The sequence below is a fragment of the Dasypus novemcinctus genome, chromosome 11 (assembly GCF_030445035.2).
Source record: "Dasypus novemcinctus isolate mDasNov1 chromosome 11, mDasNov1.1.hap2, whole genome shotgun sequence".
NCBI classification, from domain to species: domain Eukaryota; kingdom Metazoa; phylum Chordata; class Mammalia; order Cingulata; family Dasypodidae; genus Dasypus; species Dasypus novemcinctus.
In genome coordinates, this window is record NC_080683.1 from 87,842,647 (window position 1) to 87,860,015 (window position 17,369).

General features: G+C 47.9%; 1 protein-coding gene and 1 long non-coding RNA gene across 3 annotated transcripts in view; one reads left to right on the forward strand and one right to left on the reverse strand.

The window, feature by feature from the left end:
* The window catches only part of TRAF3IP2 (TRAF3 interacting protein 2), a 44,000-nt gene extending 41,673 nt beyond the window's left edge, over window positions 1–2,327 (reverse strand). Inside the window, exon 1 of one of the 2 annotated variants that reach the window (XM_004461220.5) lies at window positions 1,985–2,327. The gene's annotated coding sequence lies outside the window, so the exon portion shown is untranslated. The remainder of the gene's footprint in view (window positions 1–1,984) is intronic. The other variant, XM_004461222.5, reaches the window with a different exon arrangement.
* Window positions 1,996–16,450, forward strand: LOC105746372 (uncharacterized). The gene is made up of 3 exons (XR_001118767.4): window positions 1,996–2,085; window positions 12,544–13,112; window positions 15,393–16,450. It is a non-coding gene; the product is annotated as an uncharacterized lncRNA (long non-coding RNA).
* Window positions 16,451–17,369: the final 919 nt, after the last annotated feature.

The window sequence follows — 17,369 nt, forward strand, 5'->3', positions numbered from 1 at the left end:
AGCGCGAAAGAAAGTGCAGCCTGCCCAGGAATGGTGCCGCACACACAGAGACCTGACACAGCAAGATGATGCAACAAAAAAGAAACACAGATTCCCAGTGCCCCTGATAAGAATAGAAGCAGTCACAGAAGAACACACAGGGAATGGACAGAGAGAGAAGACAACAGAGGGGGGGCAGGGGGGTGGATAAATAAAAAATCTTAAAAAAAAAAAGGAGAAGCAGAGCAGGCATCACCATCCCTAAATCCTCAAGGTTGAGGAATGAACAAACATAAGGGGGAATGCATCTATGGGCTAAAGTAGACATTATAATTCTAGTAATGGAAGAACTTATAGAATTGATATAAAGACAGTGGTCACCAGAGGTTCTGAGGGGAGGAAGAGGGGAGAATAGATGTAACACGAGGCATTTTTGGGACATTGGAATTGTTCTGCATGACACTGCAATGATGGAACCTGGCCATTTTACATTTTGTCAAGACCTATAAAATTGTGTGGTGCAAAGTGTAAACCATAATGTAAACTATAGACCATGGTTAATAGCAATGCTTCAATATGTGTTCATCAATTACAGCAAATGTACCACACTAATAAACGATGTTGTTAATGGGGGAAGGTATGGGGAGGGGGAGAAGGTGGGGTATGTAGGGATCCCCTATATTTTCGATGTAACATTTATGTAATCCAAAACGTCTTTAAAAATAAACAAAAAAATTTGAAAAAAAAAAATTCCTGAACTCCAAGCAGTGCTCCTGTGTGGCGACAGTGGCTGCCCGGACTCCCCCAGCCTTTTGCCCTGGGGGCAGCTTTACCTTTTGCCCTGAGAGGTGAGAGAAATAGACATCAAAGAAGCTTAGCTGAAAGGAGCCTAAGTCTCCACCAGGTGTTTGATAGATCCTGGGAACTGGGAGTAGAAAAGCATAATGAAACAAACTCCCTTTCCCAGATGGGCTAACCATCTACAAGCAGGAGATAAAATTAACTTACATGAATAATTACTAAACAATAAGTCTTTTAAGACCACCCATTACAGCGGCTCCTCTGGGACTCCCGTTTACCCCAGCTGTGATCGGTTTGCAGGGTATTTAGACGTAATCATATTAGTTCACCAGCTCTCCCTGCCAACCTCCACACTCCTATGATGAAGAAATCCAGACCCAGCGAAGCCAAAGTAATTGCCTAAGTCGCCGGGCCAGAGAGTCAAAACTTGAAATCAAGTTTCTTATCCTTTAAAAAATTACTTGATCTCTTTTGTCCCCTTTCTTTTAAAAATATCCTCCTATTCTAAGAGACCATGTTGAACTTAAAAGTCACAAGAAGCTTGATTAGCTTCTAAGATCAAGTAATGCATTTCTCCCCTGGTTTTCCCTGAAGTCTCTCTCGGTCCCGCTCCAGCCCATGCTGGAAGGGGTAAGGGCGGCGGGAGAGGGGCTGAGAAGGCAGCCCACAGCCAGCACCGAGCAGAGCCGGACTTCCCGGCCTCAGGACATGGTGTTGATTTCTTTTTTCTTTTTTTCCCCTGCGTGAGACAGAGATCAAGAAAACTTGGGAGTTCTCCTTCCCTCTCTGCCACTGACGTGTTGTGGGGCTAGACTCCAGTTACTCAATCTTTGCCTTTCCCGGCTCCCTCCTTGGGGAAGCGGGGCTGGTATTTTTGAGGGAAACTTGTGGCGACATTAAGCACGCCAACAAATGGTTCCCAGGCAGCTCGGAAATGTACCAGCGTGCATGCCTCCGCTCCGCAAAGAGTTAATCTCCACTTGCCCGTCTGCAACACTAAACCACCAACACATTCTCATGGCAGAAACGCAACTGTCATTTTCTCAGCCCGAGCTGGACGCTACACAAACAAGTTCAAGTTGGAGAGAGAAAGGCGGAGGAAAGTAAAGACAGACAATCCCAGCAAAGGCGAAAACAGTGTTTTGGAAACTGGGTCAGAGGTTAAGGAATAAATTTAGGATGGTGGCAACCCTGATTAACTCACCTCGGACGCACCACGGACCAGACAGGGAGGGTGGTCGCCTCTCTCTCTCTCCAACCTTGGGTCACTCACTCTCGGCCCTCCTCCGCCCTCTCCAGGCCCAGGTAAGTCGTAGAACAGGCTCCGAAGCAGGAAGTGGAAGTTATATGCAAATTTCTACTGGGGCTAGAAAGCCTCCGCTCCAAAAACTCCCTGTGGGTGAGTAGTGAATCAACAGCTGAGAAGTCACTTTACTTCTTAAAACAGAAACCTCCTTCATTCACCAGAAATGACTAGCGACCAATTAGACTGCGTTTTTGTGTTCACCACCCAGCTAAGGCACTGCGTGCGAGGGAATGTCCGCGCGCTATTGGGGTACCCGACCCGCTGGAGAAGGTGTCACGTGGAGGGACATAGACTTGAGTGTTAAGATCAGTTACTCATTAGCTACAAAGGGCCAGAGAATAAGGAAGAGTATGAAGAGGGAGATTGAGATCCACACTATCTTCTCTAACTGCTTCAAACAGCAGCATTTGCTGGACATGACCACAGAGGGAGGGTTCCTTTCTCCTACCCCTGCACACACACCCACACATACACTGTCCTCTGGCCTGCTGCACCCCAGTTTTTCATGACCTCAAGTTTAAATCCTCCCCTTCCCTTCCCATTGTTCAATCAGTAACCAGCAGAATTGATCGCCTTTCCAGCAGGAAGGCGGTGCTGGCAGCAGGATGATACCACGGAAATCTGTAAGAATACACAGACAGCTCCCATTTGAGGCTGCAGAGTGTGGTGGGAACTGTGGCAGCGGGAGCTGTGGAGTCACAGGAGCCTGGGTGTGAATCCAGCTCTGCCCCTGGCCAGCTGGGCATCCTGGGCAGGTAAATTGTGCTCCCGGGGCTGGACCTGCCTGTTGAAGAGTCCAAGGATCAAGCTGACAGTCTCGCTAATCCTCTTGCAGGGGCCAGGCTCTGTAGCATCACATCCAGATGATGCTGAGCGTGTGAAGCTGGTTGTTTCACATTCTGTAAGCAGAGGAAATGTGGTTAGTTTTTTAACTAGCAAATTCAGGTTATAGGCATCTTGGGATCTTCTTACAATGGAATATCACGCAGTGGTTAAAAAGAATAAAAATCAATGTCTACATGTTAATACAGAAAAGTGGCTTTGAGATCTTATTGGGTGAAAAGGTATTTAATTTTGGCTATATAGAGATTTATATTTATTCCCCACTGGCCCCAGCACCTAACACCCTGCCCAGAACATAGTAGGCAACCATTCTGTATCTATTAAATGACCAGATAAGAAATGTCCAGAAGGAGGTGTGCTAAACTGTTACATGGTAGTCACCTCAAGGAAATGTGATTGCGGGAGATGAGTGAGACTGGTGGACTTGTGTACTATAATATATACACAGACGAGCCATTTGGTTCCTTTTCCACAAGCCTGTAGCAGTCATTAATGGAGATTTTTTAATGAAGATTTTTTTAAAATAGTACTTATGACCTTGGACTTGAACTACCTGCCTCAAAATTATTATAATAATATTTTTGGTGGGGAAAATAGTATTCTCTGGATGGTGTTGACTCTGAAAAAGCTACTGGTGTTCAGAGACAAGAGCAGAAAAAAGAAGAAAGGCAGGGGAGGAAAAGGGAAAGGGAGGAGTGAAAGTACATTTCATTTTTCTTAGCATTCCTTACATGGATTGGGCAAAGCCTCAAAGGTGCTCCTGTTAAGATCCACCTTTGAAATATGACCTAGCAGGGAAAACAAGGGGATTTTTCCCCCCCAGCTTTCCCACCAACTGTTTCCCCGGATGTGGGGCCCAAGGGCAGGGAGGAAGAATGCCAGGTGCCGACATGCTGACTTTAATTGCTGTTAGCTGGGCCTTCCTTCTGTCTACATTTACCCTTAGCAGACGGCGGGCACTTGGGAGAAGGAGTTAATGGCTCTGATGGAGGAAACTCTGCCCTGGCCCCTCCTGAAAAGCAGCTTAAGGAGGTAACAGTTTAGAGAGAGTGTCCAGGACCCCAGAAGCTTCTGTCTGGACATGCCTGAGGGAGTTTCCGTGAGAGGTGGACGACAGGGAGGCCGGGAAAGGAGCCCCCAGGAGCCTCCCACTGGTGCTTTCAGGCTAACCATACCCCTAGTTAGCTGCTGTCACAGGAGAAAACCCTTCACGGAGCACCGTCTAGAAGCTAAGTCCATCGCTTGTTAGCAAGCTAATCCTGCAAACGGTCCAATGAGATGCTTTTACCAAACTCATTCCTGCTTTACTTTTGAGGAATCGGAGGCTCGGAGACATGCAAGAACTTCTCCAAAGCCGCACAGCTAGGCCTGGAGAAGGAGTCCAGCCTGGAGCTGTCTGCTTAGGAGTGTCATTTCCCTCCATCTCCTGCCCCCTTCCTCCTCGCTCCTGCTGTCATCTGTTCTTCCCACAAGCTTGGGTGGAGCAGCTCTAACTTCTTTGCACAACTCTTGACAACGCTTTAAGGGGGGGCGGGGGAAGGGTGTAGGCAATAAAAGGGTGGGGCTGTGAGGATGCCAGTCAGCTCCACGCTGGGTTTCCACGGTGATGGTTGCTGTATAAACAGTAGGTAGAGGAGTCACGATGTGAATCAAGTCCAGGAAGGGAGGATTTGTGCTGGCCAAAGGCTAGGCTGCTTGCTCTGTATTCTTGCAAAAGAAGACAATTCTAATTCTGGCATAATTAGATAAATGTCAGCTCCCCCAAACCTCAATAAATCAAAAAACAAACAAAATAAATAGCCCATTCGGACCTAATGCTCAGAAACTCTCCATTCTACAGCATTAATCTATTAAAGGAAAGAAAAAGGAAAAGGAAAAGATTCATTCCTTGGCCATACCTTAATTTTCCATTTTAAATGCTATGACTTCAAGTGCTAAAAGGACAGAGTGAAATTATGACATACCACGTGGAGGAGGAGAAAACTCCCACCATGCACTTACCTGAGAGCGGGCCTCATGGAAAGAACTCCCGGCGCCGGCGCACTGGCCGGCCCCTCTCGCCACATCCTTTCTGCTCCCAGCCACAGAGGAGTCACCGTCAGGACAGAGGCAGGAAGAAGCGCCGCAGCCACCAGGGTCTGGTCCTACCCTTCCAGCTTTGCTCCAGTCCCACGACCTGCAGTGAGGGCAAGCCACGTTCCAAACATGTGCTGGTGCTAGGCAGGCAACTAGAAGATTCTAAATGCCAAGCCTTTCTCGGGTCTTTTTCAGAAGCAAAAACAACGATAAGGCAGGAAGTTCCAAACTAACAGCCACACAAAAGAAGGTGGCGGCACCCAGTCCAGAGGGGCTTCCTCGCCCAGGCAGATGCTGCACTGGACCACCACCCTCGTCCCCCGTGCCCCCTCCCCCATCCCACCGAGCCCCGGGACCCTGGTGCCCTTCCCTCTGCGTGGTTCCTTTATGGAACCCGATCCTGCTGTCAGCGGATTCAGTCAGGGACTTTCAACTCTAGCAAAGAGGTCCTGGTAACAGCTCAAAAGGGAAAGTTTAGCTTTCAATGTTTTTCTTTCTAAGAGGTTCCCTGACCCCAGTACAGACTGATTCATCTCCTTCCCTGACCAAGGGATATTGGGAGAAGCAGCCCCTAGTAAGACACAGATAGTCCTCTTCTATCCTTTCCCCAGGGCAGGTGCCCATTCACCTTATGTTTTCATACTTCAAGGGGGGCACTCAGAACTTTCCATGCTCATCTGGATCTGGAATTGTTGGCGGTTCTGCTTGCTAAAAAACTACTAAGTCCTACCTCGTTGGACTGCTCATTGCCACCACCCCAGGAGTAGCAGCTAACCCTCATAGAGCACCAAGTACCAGCACTAGTCTAAGCACACTGCAAGTATTTCCTGATTTACTGTGCACAGCACCTTCATGAGGAAAGTACTCTAAAATAAGATTGGCTACCATTTACTGAGCAACTATGCTGTGCCAGGTACTTTTCCTTTTCTGTATACTGAAGCTTAGAATTTTATTCACCAGAACCCCAGATCACTGCTCCCCAAGAGATAAAAGCAAATAATGACCAGATGCTGCTTCCTATGGGGACTGAAGGCAGCAGGTCTCTATTTAGGTCTTTATTTCATGGGTAATCAGGCTCCAAAAGCTCTGTCCCTGGCTGGCACCTCTGTGTGAAGAAAGTGTCTCCTGTCCTCCAGGGGATGTGACCTCTCCCCCAGCGCACAGCTTGGAGAGGGAGGAGAAGTGTTTGGAAAGGGACATGGAGAAAATAGCAGGGAGCGCAGCAAAAAGGTGGAGCAGGTGCAGCTGCGTAGGAGCAGGGACTTTGTGGAGGAGAGAGTCAGAGGGCCCGGGAGGGATGGGCTACACTTGCCATGCAATCCATTGTGAAAAGCCCTGCATCCCTACAAGGAAACCTGGCAGAAATCGACATTCTTTCCCAAGTCTTCCCTAGTTGGATTTACTCAATTGTTTGATTTTTGCACAAGTCCATGGGCAGGTTTATTCAGGTTACAATTAAAAATCCCTGAAGCAACCCTGCAAGGCGTGCTTTATTACTTTCATTTTTCAGGTGAGGAAATTGAGGTTTACTCGGGCCACACATCTGGGTTTCAAATCCAGATCCAACTCCCTCCGGAGGCCACGCCTCCCCCCTGCACCAGGCCACGTGGTGGCCACTTGGAGAAACCGAGGACTCCGGCCCATGCTGAACCACACAGATCCATCTCAGGAGGCTGTAGACTCGCCCTCTGTGTCCTTTTCACTCTTTCAGTTGTCCTCCCACCAACATTGCTTTTTCTAGTGTCTTTATTCTCTCCTCTGCCTCTCCCTCATCAAAACCTTCTCTCAAAGAAAAACCTGATCATTCATTTATACCTAAGTTACATTGTGTGAATTTGAATCAAGGCACTTCCTCTCTGAGGGGTGTTTGCATTTTAAGCCTCATCTCTCTCTATGAAATGAAAGGCTTTGTTCCGTATTAAAGAAATTTCAGGCACCAGGGAGCACGTGGGGAACAAGTGAAGGTGGTGGTGGCAGGTAGGAGAACCATAAGCCAAAGAAATGCACTACCTGGTGAAACCTTTAGGCACAACGTTAACAGGGAGATGTGTTCTATGGAGGGGCTGATCCTCCAGGGCTCCACAGAGATGTACGTTGTGAAAGATGGACAGTTCTCGTTAGACCCTCCTTGTGGAGGAAGATTGGCTACCTGATTCCTGGTCAAAACCCTGGTTTGTTATTAGACTGTGCACATCCTAGAAAAGAGGCTCTAGAACAAGGGTTCTTAACCAGGGGCCGGGGACCCCCAAAGGGTCCATGGAAAGATATCAGGGGGTCCATGGGCTTGAATTGAAAATAGAAAAAAATATTCTGTGACAACATGTTGGTGCAGTTGTGATATATTTATTAAATAATATGAAGTGTAGTGTGGACTTAGTAAGGGGTCTGTGGTTTTCACCTGACTGGCAAAGGGGTCCATGGAAAAAGAAAGGTTAAGAACCCCTGATCTGGAGGGTCGATTTCCTCCAAGTATCATTTCCCTGACAGCTTTTAATGCCTCTTCTCCACCTGTTACATTGTGAAATTCCGGGCCAAAGCAGCCGGGTGCAAGAGCCAAAATTTCTGTCCACAGAATCTGAGCAATCATGCCTTGATTAGCGTCAAGAACACATTTTAAGTACCCACTGACCTAGTGTGGTGCGGAGAACCTAAGGTAAATCATACGGACATGACTGCTTGCCTTCTGGGTGCTTACACCCAAGACTGAACAGTGCCAGGGAGCAGAAAAGACGTCACGTCAACAGTATCAAGAGCCTCGTGGTGAAGAGTCCTGGCTGTGGGTCAGGCGTCCTGGTTTGTGTCCCTGCCAGCAGCACGACCTTGAGAAAGTTGCTTCGCTTCTCATAACTTCAGTTTCTTCATCTGCCTAATGCACTTAGTAAAGTCTCCATTTCAGGGGTAATTAGGCTCCAAAGGCTCCGTCTCTGGCTGGCACCTCTGTGTGAAGAAAACGTGTCCTGTCCTTGGGGCATGTAGCCTCTCCCCCAGCAGCCAGCTTGGAGAGGGAGGACCAGGGGAGGTTTTAGCCCACGTGCCTCCTCAGCTGGGCAAGAACTGCACAATCTACTCAGCAGGCCCCAGGCGGGTGTTGTGAGGAACAGGTTACATAACCTATGTGCAGTGTCTGGCATTGTGCTCAACAAGTTAGCTGCTATTATAAGAGCAAATATTAAATAAACGTGTAACTCAGTTAATACATACCGATAATCAGTTACCAGTCGATATTGTAAGGGGAAAAACTCAATAAAATACAAGATAATATTGAAATATTCACATGTAGCAATAAGACTATTTTTATAGGGGCAAAATTCCACCATTTTAACCATTTTAAATTGTACATTTCATAATGTTATGGAACCATCACCACTAATTCCAGAACATTTTTATCAGCCCAAGAAGAAATCCCATACCTGTTAGCAGAACATGACATTTTTTTTGCTATCCACTGTATTTTGGGATGTTGTATATCAAAGAATTTACCTCAACTCGGGTAGTTAAACCCATGTGAGGATCCGGGTGAGGAGAACACAAAGGGGGCAGCATGGACCTCTTGCGCACTCTCACCTGCCCTGACGTGCGCTCTGTGGATAGATAGTTCGCTTTTCAGACCACACGAAAGTTTGAGTATCAGCAGAGCTGTCCCTGTTCTAAGCTTGCTGCGGTGATGCTCACACCCTCCTGGCAGAAAAAAACAATAGGTATTCTTTCAATTGAGAAAATCTTCCCTTTCAGCTTTGCCTGGTTGGCAGAAAGCTGTAGAAGTAAGAGGAAGCAGAAGCAGCCGCGTTACCCATAAAAGAAAGGTGTACTTGGAAACGCACTTTAAAAACAAATAAGGCCAGGAAATTTTAGGGAGTGCTTGTGTGTTCCCCCGAATTGCTAAGAAAGGTTTCATGGACTCAGTGAGATATTAGGGACTTGGATGACAGTAGGACCCTGGAGGCAAGGCCTTTATAGCTCAGGAGGAAGTCAGGAGCTAGATGTGATGCTCAAACCAAGGGAACAGTGGATAATTTGAAAAGTGAGAAAACTGTCAAGAGCCTAGGAGAAATAGGACTAACTTTGAACTGAAGGACTCAAAAAACCTCCTTCAGGCCCATTTTTCCTATGACAAGACTATCTTTCCTTATGAGCCCCGGTCCCGCTAAATAGTGGGGAAGACTTTGTGCTTGCCAGGGAGAACTAATTCTGTCCGTTTCAGTTCAAATTGTCTTTCCTTGGTAATTATTCAGTCTTTTGGCATTTCTCCCTCCTCTTCAAGACAAGATCTGGGAGGGGCGGGGTGAAGCCTGTGTGTCCTCACGTTGTGGGGGTGGCCTCAGGCCCACATGGGACTTTCTGTCCCCTGTGGAAGTAGCCCTTGTGCCGCTGGGCATCCCGCTCCATCTGAAGCTGGTGACAAGGCGCGGCAAGCATGTCCCTTCTGACGGCTCACCTCGGCTCTCCAGCGGGGTAAGCTGATTTGTTCTTCACCTCACCAAGAGCCTGTCTCAAGGAACTAGGCCGAGCTTGGTGCAGAAAGGATTTGAGGGTTAAGACAGGCCTTGGGCCAGAATGCAAGTACATCTTCCTCTCTTGGGATCTCTTGGACAGAGGGTATGGCCTCTGTGGGGAGGCTGATCTGCTGGAGGAGGTTAGCAGGCTGGGACTCTCTGAAGAGGGAGTAGATCTAAGGTGGGCAACAACAAGCAAAGAGGAGCCTGCTCTTGAGGGGCCTCAGAGGCTGACCAGGAAGCTGGAGGCACGAGACCCTGACAACCCATGAGACCACCTTTCTCTCTCTTTCTCCTCTTTGCACTCTCTCTCTCTCCTTTCTTTCTCACACACACAGACATGAACATAGACAAACAAATTGTGGAAATGTCAGCATTCTGGGGTCTCTCAGGCTCTTTAAGGGGGTTTAATTTCTGACAATTGTTGGTGGGGCTTACGCCACCACACTTTGAGTATTTTAAAGGAAATATAACCTGGCATTTGGGTGAGAGGCAGAGACTGGTGCTAGCAACACCTGGAAGGAGGTGATGTTTGTCTTAGGTTCCTTTGCATTCATCAGTTCTTCATGGTTGGGGGTACCTTCTTTCAGGGAACCCTCCTCTCATAGGTGAGACTGGGTGTTGCCCATTCTGTCCCATTTTCTCACTGGCTCCCCATCCAGTGGGGACAGCTGCAAGGCCCTTTGGTCTCCTTGACCTTCTCTTGTTCTAGCTCCAGCCACTCTCTGCCATCCCTGACAAACATCCCTGGACTTGTGAGGTAAATAGACAGCAGGAAATGGAAACTGAAGTAACTTGCCCAAAGCCACAGAGCTAGTAAGTGGTGGAGCTGGGATTTTAACCCACGTATCTAACTCCAGGGTCTGGGCTCCTCGCCCTAAATCGTCCAGCTTGTGAGGTCACCCTTCCTTTAAAAATAAATAAAATGACTCAATCCATCTCCCACATCCTGTGGGAAGTCCAGCAGCCTCTCCAACATTTCCAAGAATTCCTGGGAGGTAGGGTTCAAGTTGTCCTTCCCTGGTTACTTGCTCTTAAATTCTTGATCCCTTCAAGTCCTCTCTCACCTACCCTCACCCAATGCAAGAGCATTAGCCCATCCCTCTTTGTTCCCCAAAGCGCACCTAACCCATGTCAGGCGCATGTAATGCCCTTCTAAAGGACTGGAAATAGTTAGTGATAGCAGAGGGTCACCAGAGCACGGCAGAAAGGAAAATTTGAAAGAGCCAAAAATTAAAAATGGGATATCACTATCCTGCAGCCCCACTCCTACATTTAAAGGATAGGGCAAGAGTAGAAAAGGGGGAGAAATTAATAAAGAGTAGAAAAGGAGGCCCACCCCCCTTCTTCCCCATTCCCTTCCTACCACCACCTCTCCCCTGTCACGAGGAGCCTCGTGTGCAATTGGGCCCACAGGTCTAGATTCTGCACCACTCCCTTGGGAAGAAGCCCACACAGGTCCTGGAAGTGGGCCCAGGGAATTCCAGTGGCCCATGGACAAGGAGTGTGGTCCACGGGGAGCGGGGGGAGGTGGTGTGGACACAACCCCCTGGCCCCACACAGTGGTGTGTGGCTAGCCCAGGCTCTTGAGAGCCAACTCTGCACATCTCTTCCTAACTCCTGTCTAAATGACAACACATTCCCAGCTTGAAATCAGCCATGGAGGGAATTTTTTACACAATAGAAACTGGCAAACATTACAAATCAGGGTTTTTGTTTCTTCTTTTTCCTGGCATACTACTTAAGAAAAAATACCACTGCCCCATGGAGTGCTCACTCCACACAGAGGGGCACAGCCAGAGAAAGGCCAGATGGGAGCCCTCTAAGACAGGAGGTCTCAGGCTCTGCTACGCAGTAGAGTCCCTTCAGAGCTCTCAGATATCTCAATGCCCAGTCCATTCCCCAGGCCAATTAAGACAGAATTTCTAGGAGTGGGCTGTCTGTACTTTGTAAAGTTTCCTGGTTAACCCCAATGTGCAGCCAAGGTGGCAGACAAATGCTTGCAAATAGTCCTTAACAAACTTTAGTGTGCATGTGAATCACCTGGGGTTCTTTTAAAAAGAGTACAGGTTTTGGTTCAGTAAGTCTGGGGTGGGGCCTGGGATTCTGCATTTCTAACAAGCTCCCAGGTGCCACTGACACTGCTTGTTTGTGAGCCATGCTTTGAATAGCAAGGATCGAAAGCACAGAGCCCAAGGGTGGCACTGCTACAGTGAAGATCCTTGGCATTGCCTGACACAGCAGACTTCTCACTGCTTATCTTTCTCTGGAAGCCCTGGCCTTTGCCCTTTTTGGAGCCTACCCGGTTGTCCCCTTTACCCTATTCTGGGTAATGGTAATCTCCCTTGACGCCCATGGAAAATCTCCAAATTCCCACCATCTCATTATGCAGAGCAATTCAGTTCTTCCAGCTTCTGCTACGCTATGGGTGGGATGGGAGCCTCCCCTTTCATCACCAAAGAGTTTTCCTAAACAACCCAGCCATTTTCCTTCTGCTTCGCCATGCCCATCTATCCTTCCTACACCTCTAGAATTTATAAACAGCTACAGTCATTTCTTTTTTTTTTTTTAAGGTACAATGGGCCCGGGGATTGACCCTGGGACCTCGTATGAGGGAAGCTGGTGCCCAACCACTGAGCTACACTCCTTCCCCTGTGTTTTTTTTTTTTATAAATTGTTTTTCTTTCCTGTTAAATTGGGAAAGACTGTGACTAAATGATAAGGGCCTCCACACAGGTGTGACCCACCTCCTCAGAGCAGGTCACATGGGGTGAGAGCAAGGCAGGAGGCACGGAAGGGGGGCCAGGCCCCATGTGTCCAGAGGTGGCCCTTGGTGACCCTGGCTGAGGTTTAGCATCCGACCCAGAGCGAAGAACAAAGGGCATAGCTCAGCCTTAAAATGACAGTGACGTTCTCACAGTATGTGTAAAAGTACTAGGAATAATAAAACTGTGTATCATTCTTCCGACACGGTGTGGGTTCAGTCAGCAAGTCTTGTACGACTTCAAATCTTGAGGTAATGAGACCTGCCCTGTGTTCATACAGATGGATACCTGGACTGAGGTGACCCTTCCTGATACCACAATCAACCTTCTGATGCCCCAGGATGGCCTCCTGGAAGCCCGAGGCTCCGTTGCGGCCTCCACCGAGCAGGGCACCGTCCAAGGCCCGCCCCCGCTTTGCACTGCCCAGGCTTGGCCCCGCAGGGACTCCAGGGATGTCGTGCTTGGTGATGAGAAGTTAGATCTACTCTCGGCTGCTCTCCGAGCTTCCCCAAATCCAGAGAGTTCTGCTTGACAGGCAGTGTGTTTTGCCAAAACTTGTTTCAGGGAGGGCGAGTCTCGGTCACAGGCCTGTGGGAACACTGACTAAGCGGGACTTCCTGCCCGCGTGTGACGCCGGGGCTTCGCCTCGGGTCAGGTGCTGCGGCCTGTGGTTCCGGTTTTACAGCTCAAAGGCTTGGTCGTCAAAGGATAACCCGGAAAGCCCCAAATGGCCCCCCCGCCCCCCGTTGTCTCACTTCCTGCTGGATTTCTGAGGCGCCTCACTGCCGCCTCTCCCTCTGAAGTCCTACTGCCCTGAAGAGGGGCACTGCTCTTCTCGCCCCACATTAGGTGAGTGCTTCCCACCTCTCTGTCCTACCGGTTCTCCCTACTTGCCCAAAGGGCCACTGTCGTACTCTGCTGTACATAACCGATGGCAGCGGACGATTTAGGGACTGTGGAAGGCAGTTACCGCACAGGGCAGATCAAGAAAACAACTTCGAATGGCCGAGGAGACATTCTAAGCTTGTTGGCCATCTTTGCCTTGGGGACTATCTCCATTTTCTCTTTAGGGTTCGCAGCCCTCAGTGATGCAGAGCTCTGCCCCTCTTTTCTCCTTTCTGGGCCCTAGGCTTTGTCTCCACACCAGCCAGGGAAGGCTTCACATTCTTGCCCCTTTATCAGGCTGCAGCACCCTTTAGTTCCTTTTCTTGGTGCCTTTTCTCTCTGCTTCCTGACCATTGCTAGGGATCTCACCTTTCACAGCCAACCAAACGTCCCATCAAGGTAGTTCCAAGAGCCCAATAGCTATCTACCACTGATTTCAATATTACCAGTTCCCTAAATGCCAGAAGAGACCATCTTTTTATCTTTTAGTAAGGATTTTTTTCTTTCAATTACACCAGAAGTTTTTGGCATATGAAAACAGATGGAGAGTCTTGATGCTTTCATCCTCTCCTCTTCAGGCGAGACCCTTCTCCCTACACGTCCCTGGGGAGCCCTAGAGAGGACAGGTGAGGGCCGAGGGCAGGGCGAGCTGTGATTTGCCCAGCTGTGCCTGGAAAGCGGGCGGGGCTGTTTCTCAGCTTCTGCTTCTCTTTGGGACTCAGCTCCAGCACTTGGCCCTCAGGTCAGCCGTCTCTCGAAAGATCCCACATGTTTTGCTGTTTTCGGCTTTCACCTGTCTCCTGATTGGGTTGAAGCCAGCTCCCTCCCTGGGATTAATATTCACAACAAGCAGGGAGCGATTAATTTAACCAGTTGAAATTTATTGTTCACGCGCCTTAACTCCAAGCGGGCTTCTGCTGGGTGTTTGTTTTTCTCCGCTGATGCATTGCACATGACAGCCCCAGAGCAGCTGAATTTAAAGCACATAGTTGTACCAAGCTCCTGCTGCCCACCTTCCCCTCACCGCAAACCGCCCCCCCCCCAAAAAAACAAAAAAAGCCACAAAACAAATCCATAGAGCTCTGAGTTTCACACCACGTCTCAGAGAAGGTAATTCTTGATTGCTGGTATGTAGGAACGGTTGAGAAGACTAAGGAAGGTTCAGATTCGGGTTTCATGCCTGGGACATTTCAGGGGCTTCGGTCAATGAATTCTGACTCTAACTTACAAGCAAATCCCACCCCCACTCCCCAGCTGTCACACAAATGACTATAGAGTTTGAGCTTGTCTTTCAAACTGAACATGACCCACTCTCTGCTGGGCTGCAGAGGCCCGTTTCGTCCTCGCTCAGGGTGGCATATGCACCACTGGGCATTGTGCGGCCCAACCAACTCCAAACCCTTCTCCTTCCATGTCACCTCACTTCACCCTGTTTCCCCACCCTGCAAAGCAACTGCTGAGAAAGGCCTCTCACTGCCAGAGCCTAACAAGGCAGAACAAAGGCCTGCCTGCTCATGGAGTTCCATTTGGAGTGCGCGACCATTTAGGATCACAAATGGAAACAGAAAAAAAGAGGTTTGAAATCTATAGCTGGCTTTTATCAAACCAGAACTTGTAGCTCTCGGCTGACAATCAGCCAGCAGCTAAAACCCACCAGGGAGAGTTCTTCCCCGCAGCTTCTGGCTGGCTATTAGCTACCAGCAGCCTTCTGACCCTTTTTTCCAGGGAAGTAACAGCTGGCAGCTGACAAAGACGCTGGCAGCGTGGGCAACTTCTGCTTCTCTGGGAACAGATATAAGATTGGCAGGAAATAAGGCTTTTAAAATTTGACGAGTGTAAGCATTTTCGCTTGCCTTTATTATGCTTTTAGATTCTGGCTCTGATTGCTAAAATGTATTATGTGATAAGGAGCTTTGGTGGCATTTTTGTGAAAAGTAAATGTTCCCTGTCACTACCACCAGAGGTACAGTCTATGAATCTTTTCTACTTAGCTCTCTTTAAAACAATTGTTAATAAACAGAGATGAAAGACTAATGGCCAGGAGATTGAAGGAGCTTATGTGTGGCGCTGCTGACTAATTAAAGCATGTCTGGCCTTGGCTTGTCTGGGCCTACTGGGTGGGGTCTTTGGCGTTGCAGCAGTTGGGAGAAGTGGAAATTGGGATGGTGTGGAACTCAGATGCGTTAACCACAAGTGGATTGGAAGAAGGTCCATTTAGCCTAACTCTCTCCATTTTTCTTTCAGAGGGCAGAGTGGTGGGGACACAAGAGGAGGCCGTAGGTGAGGACCTAGTGATTGTGAGATGGAATGACCACCCTTGAGAGGGTGGAAGGACATGGTGGAAGGAGCCCATGCCTCAGTCCCTTCGGTGCTAGCTGCTTTGCTGCTGCCTCGCCCTTTCCGGGGACATGACATTCTGGGGTTGTAGTCATGACACCCTCTGCTGTGCTGCCGCTTTCATTCTGTTGACATCACAACCTGCTGATTTTAACAGTTGACCTATATCAAGTTGTAGTTAAAATGTAGATATTCAAAGTGATGTTTATCCAAAAAGCACCAGAGGAATGAGGACAAGAACCTGGGTCCTAAGCCCAAGTGACCAGGAGGACGAAGAAATATCAAGATGGTCAAAAGAACTGAACTAGCTGGAGTATATTTCCCATACAGGCTTAAACGACATGTACATGGATTTTGACTCAGTGGGCAGGGTGTTTTCAGAATGCTGGATTCAGTTTATATTCTTGCCTAAGGAAAAAATGAATGCAATGTTGAAAGGAAGACTTATTTTTCAAGACTGAGGATAAGGAGCATGGGTTTCTACCTCTCTATCCCAAGAATCCACTTAAATGATAAAAAAGAAATTTAAAAAATTACAAAAGGTATAACCCCACAACATGAAGAGAATGGAGGGGCAGAAGGTAAATTAAAAAGGGGTTGATTTTCTAAATAAGTCCTATACCATTTTTTAAAAAATGCATGCATATATTACTTTGATAAAAAAGAATATTTTTTAAGTTGGAAGGGACATTTGTTGTCTTGTACCTACTCCAGCTTTTAATCAAGACCACAGTTACACAGTCCTAACGAGATGAGCTGCCATCCTATTCTTAACAACTCCCAGAAAAAGGCATTGCTCGCCTCTTAACGGAGCCACTTCATTGTCTGGCAGTCCTTATGGTTTTCATTCACATTTTCCTTGCAGCCTGAAGGTGATAATGCCCTGTCTGAAGGAGCTAATGTACACCCAGAGAGTAGCCCTGGCTCTCTTCAATGAAATAAACTGTCCAGAGCTGTCCTCTTTATGTTTTATCTGGCAACACACTTTGATGGGTGATTAAGAAACAAAACAACAAAAGGGGGCAATGTACTGAGCTTATCAAAGTACAAGAGTTGCTGCTTCACCAGAAATATTAATGCCTTCCATTCTATTCTGGTGCTGTTAGGCTAATCCTGGGGAAGCAAAGACTTTTTGCACTGAAGGAGAGAATAACACTTAGCTTTAGTCAGCCCATGGCGAAATTGTGAAATAGGCAGTGTTTGTTGTTAGGATTTTTCCAACGTCTTTTTTCTAGGTCTTTCTTTTTACTTTCCCTCTCCCACCTCTGAGGCAACTTTCTCTGTCTAGGTGCCAGTGAAACAAAACAAACTTTTTTGTTGGTGACTCCTCGTGAGTTCTACCCTAGGACATTTGCATTCCACATCAGTCTGGATCTGATCAAGAGAGAGAAACTACACATTAATGTGGACAGGGAAAGTTTAATCGAAAGAAGTATTAACTATAAGATGGACTGGTATAGTACTAAGTATAACAGAATTGGCTAGTAAGAAAGGGAACTCTATAAATATCTGTCCTTTGTTAGCTGGCACAATGTTAAGCTTTGTCAGTAGAAGGTAGTAGAGAAACACTACAGGAGGAAGAGGTTTTCTGTCCTGGTTCCCATGGGATTGCTTTAGAGTTAAGACCTTAGGAATGGCAGTTACAAGGAGCAGCCATTACCTCTAGGGCTGAGATAAATGCCAACAGTAGAGGCTCTTCCAGGGCTGGGATCCAGACCCTGTTGGAGAGAGCACGGCTATGGCTTGCTGATTGGCAGAGAAAATCCTGGAATGCTGCAGGGGTGGACTTTGCTGGAAATCTGCCCTTTAGAGTGACAGGACAGGAAAAGCCAATCACAGAGAGGTATTTCACTAGAGGCACTATGCTACAAAACCACCCAAGTG